This window comes from Cupressus sempervirens, chromosome 9 (genome assembly GCF_028749045.1).
Source record: "Cupressus sempervirens isolate cs-2001-9-10 chromosome 9, ASM2874904v1, whole genome shotgun sequence".
NCBI lineage: Eukaryota > Viridiplantae > Streptophyta > Pinopsida > Cupressales > Cupressaceae > Cupressus > Cupressus sempervirens.
The window spans coordinates 810,309,934-810,314,533 of NC_143126.1; the positions used below are offsets into that span (position 1 = coordinate 810,309,934).

General features: G+C 34.8%; 1 pseudogene; it reads right to left on the bottom strand.

The window, feature by feature from the left end:
• Positions 1-488: 488 nt before the first annotated feature.
• LOC149541174 (uncharacterized) lies at positions 489-3,164 on the bottom strand (annotated as a pseudogene).
• Between the last annotated feature and the right edge of the window lie 1,436 nt (positions 3,165-4,600).

Consider the following 4,600-nt stretch of genomic DNA (forward strand, 5'->3'; position numbering starts at 1 on the left):
GATTAACATGAAACTAAGTAGACCATTAATGTTCATGAGATATGAGTTTCAGTAAACTGATACTTAAAAAATATGGGTCCATGTAGATCAACGCAAAACAAAGCAGACCATTAATGCTCATGAGAGATGGGTTGTAGTAAACCAATACTTCTGAAATATGGGTCCATTAGACCAATCCAAAACTACGTATTAAAATTCAAAAAATTCATCGCATTAAGTCTCAAACTAGTCAAAATTTCTTGTCTATTGGCTTGGTACTGTAGATAGTATGAGATTTTCTAAACGCATATCATTCAAGAGTAGTGATGTTTCCTTTGCGCTGCCTTTAAATTCACAAAGAGCAATTAGTTGTAAGCAAAGGCAATGAGTATAAACCATTTTCTACCACATTTTTATGCAGACTGACAGCTTGAATCTATTTTTTAGACTAGAATGTCATCTACGAGCTTCTGCAATTATTAGCATTAGAACTGCTTTCATGTCCACCATTGAATAAAAATGTTGTACTGAATACATTTTCCCGTCAATACAAAAATCAAAATGTATCAAATATAAGACAATTTTCCATCACATTTTTTAACAGACTGATAACTTGAATGTATAAGACTATTTTCTTCACATCTTTATGCAGATTGATAGCTTGAATATAATTATTTTGTCTGGAATGCCCAACCATTTGCTATTCCATGTGATAAACAATCGAACTGCTTCCTTACTCACCAATGTTGTACTAACCACACTTTCCCTTGTATACAGACTCAAAACACAGATTATAATAACATTTTGATCACGTCTTCATGCTGAATGATAGCTTGATACAATTGCCTAGTTAGGCTAGAACGCCCATCTGTGAGCTATTGCAAATATGATCACTAGAACCGCTTCCCTGTCCAGCATTTGAATGCAAATATCATACTAGTCACTTTTTAATTTCAATTCAACCTTCAGAGCCCTATAAGCAAAACAGTTTCTCTTATTTAGGAGCAAAACGACTATTTGCATTCATTTATCTGTAGATTTTATGTTTCGTGCAGATTCCTACTATCCATGAAGCAGTAACTTATCAGTAATTGCACCTGCAAGTAGATTCTTCTCTAGTACCCAACAGGCTGATTATATAAACTTACCATTTTGTGCATCCTACCTTCCCCACAAAGCTTTTTCATCCATCCATGGTTAGTTTGGTCATGCCTTAGCTCAAGGCCTTTCTTTTCCATTTTAAATGGCATAATCATCAATCATTGAGTAAGAATACTCTCACTGAGGGGACTCGTTTCCAAAGATCTTCTGCTTCTAACATCTTGTTTTCATTGTCAACCTCATTTAATAGACTCACATAGCATTCTGCATTTTGTCTGCATTTCCTTCTCCAACCTGAAAGCTTCATCCATGTTGCCTAATGCAGCGTGTCCACCAATCAAATTGTTGTACACTTGTACATTTGGTGCGATACTTCTATCCTCCATCTCTTTCAAAAGGTCCTCAGCTTCCACCATCCTGCCTTTTTTACACAATCCATTTATCAATGCCCCATACGTCACAACATTTGGTGCAAGACCCTTTAGCCGCATCTCTTCAAGCAGATTGAAACCTCTCCAAATGTCGCCAACTTTGGCATACCCATCAATCAACGTATTATATGTGAAAGTATCAGGAACCAGACCCACTTTGCGCATCTCTTTTAGAAAATTTAAAGCCTCGTCAATCATAAGTTTCCTGCAAAAACCCTTGATTAAAGTATTATAGGTAACGGCACCAGGAAAAATACCTCTTGTTCCCATTTCCCGATATAAGCCAAGAGCTTCTTCGGTATTCCCCGCCTCAATATACCCGTCTATCAGCATATTATAAACAACTTCATCCGGATTCAACCCTTTTCCAATCATTTCATTCAGAATCCCTTCTGCTTCCTTCAGTTTACCTTGCTTGCAGAGTGCATTCACCAAAACATCATAAGTAAAAACACTTATTTCTATACCCATTCTTATCATTTCACTGTGCAACACCAGAGCCCCATGGGTATCTCCATGTCTTGAATGCCCATCAATCAATATGCTGAAACTAACATTGTCTGGTTCCAATTTCTGATCCTGCATTTCAATGAGAAGCTCTCTGGCTTGCTCTAATCTACCATATTTACAAAGCCCATTAATCAAGGAATTGTAGGTAACCAAATTAGGCCTCAAACATTGTTTAAACATAAATTCCTTCATACTAAAGGCTTTTTCTAGATCCCCACATTTACAATAACCATCAATCAGAGTATTGTAGCTTATATGATTAGGAACCAAGCCCCTGTCTAACATTTCCGCAAAAAGCTTACCTGCATGTTCCATCTGTTTTCTTTTGCAGAGAGCATTGATAATGACATTATAAGAAAAAGCATCAGGCTGGCAGCCCATTTCCTCCATTTTATAAAGCAATCCAATAGCATTCTCTAGTTGCCCTTCGTTAGAAAAGGCCTGAATCACTTTATTAAAACTAAAAACATTAAGAATTATGCCCATAGACTTCATCTCGGAAACAATTTCCGAAGCCCTATAAGGCAGCCTAGAAGCAACCACAGCTTCAAGAAGAAAATTGCACGAGGAGAGAAAAGGCACTACACCATGATTTTTCATTAGGTAGAAGGTTTCTGTTGCCTCTGAGACCATCCTGGCTTCCACGTAGGCCTTCATCACCAAGATAAAAACTGCTGGATTTGATTGAGAAGCGTGCCTAAATGTTCTAAATAGAGCATGGGGTGCTGTGTTGCAGGTCTTGAGCAGGACAAGTGACCTAATTACAGATTGTGCAGGAACCCACCTTTTTTGTTGCAGCAACCCATGTACTTGTTGGATTAATTCTTCTTCTAGTGAGCACTGATGGGCAGTAGAGCTGCTGATTTTCCTGGTGAAAGTGAACCTCGTTGGAATCCTCATGGTAGAACAAAAGGAAGTGCGAACCCATCTTTTACGTTTGCTTCTGATCGTTCTGATCTTTGTACTGATGATAATTGCTTGAATGCACAACCGATACAGTAGTTGACACTTGTGATCCATCGAGGGTTGTTTATGCAGCTGCAAATACAATTAGCGGGCAACATATTTTTAATAGGGTTTATAGTGATTCGTGCGACCAAATGTGCCAATTTTTTTATTTCTTCGTATTTAAATGCTTGCTCTTTTTTAACAAAATGGTAGACGACAGAAGCAGGTATGAAGATAAAATGAGATTGGAAGATGGATTTGGAGAGGAAAGGTAGTGAGGAAGATATGGGTAGACACAGTGAGGGTGAAAAAGATCATAGGGATCCTACTAATTGTGATTATTTTGTTATAGATATCTTTCAATTGATTAATAGGGATCTAATAATTGTGATTATTTTGTCATAGGTACTTTCAATTGATATTCTTAAAATTTTCAAAAAATGAAAACAGGTGTGCTAATAGTCATCACACATGTACTAATAGTCGATCATTTTGTACATTTCATAAGTTTTTTGAGAGTGATTATTAGTTTATGAACATACTGTTTTGAAAGGACACTTTTTGACCACTTTGTACTCCACAATTCCTAAGAGAGATCCCTGAGTACTCAAAAGTCAAAACCATAGCTTTAAGCTCTTCACTCACCTAAAGAGGAACGTAAAAATATTGGCAAATTGTTACTTACAATTTAGGAGTTGTAGGTGCCCAAAGTTAGCTTAGACGACTATTGGATCTTTTCCCATATGAGTAGACTAAAGAGAGGAAGAGAGATATGTAAACGAAATATTAAAAGGGGTGAGAGAGATATAGAAAGAAGAAGAAGAGGTAGATTAATTGATGACAATTAGAAATGCTTTTGGCTATGTCATATATCCTCTAGAATTGTAATCCCCTTATGAATAGTAGCCAATGTTGTTACAAATAAACTTAAAATATGCCTAAAAAAATACATATTAATATATTTGATTTTATGATAAATCTATCGTCTAACATCTTTTTTTTTATAGTTCTTTTAATCATCTAATAATCATGATATATTGTAAATAGTTTGTTTCAAATATCAATTCTCTTTATTTGCACCTTATCCCTTCATCTCCCCCTTTTAAACCTTTCTTGGTCACACTCATATTACTCTTGAAATTTGAATTGTAAAATATTTTTAAACATATTTTAACAATTATTATTAAAATTTAAAATGTTTATAATCATTTTTACATTTTAATAATTATTATAAACAAAGAATTAATAAAACTTAAATATATATTTGAAAAAACCACATTTAATTTATAGATCTACTTGTGAACGAAAAAGGCAACTTGAAATATCTTTAATAGCAAATAAAGGCACAAGTTACAAGTATGAAAGTGACAATTTTGCCACAGCTTATACAACCAATTAATTCTCTAAAAGGGGCAACAATTTTATTAGATGGAAATGTTTAAAGGTATTTTTTTTGCATGCAAAGAACAAATCTCCTTCAAAAAATTAGAGATAAGGAGGTAGTTAGGGTTTTAGACACTAAAAACTTTTCGTTATAGTTTTCGACACTATTGTACATTACAATCAAAAGCAATACATTTTTTCCCTAGGTATTTCTCCTACCTAAGGGAATAAAGTGATGAACAATTTAT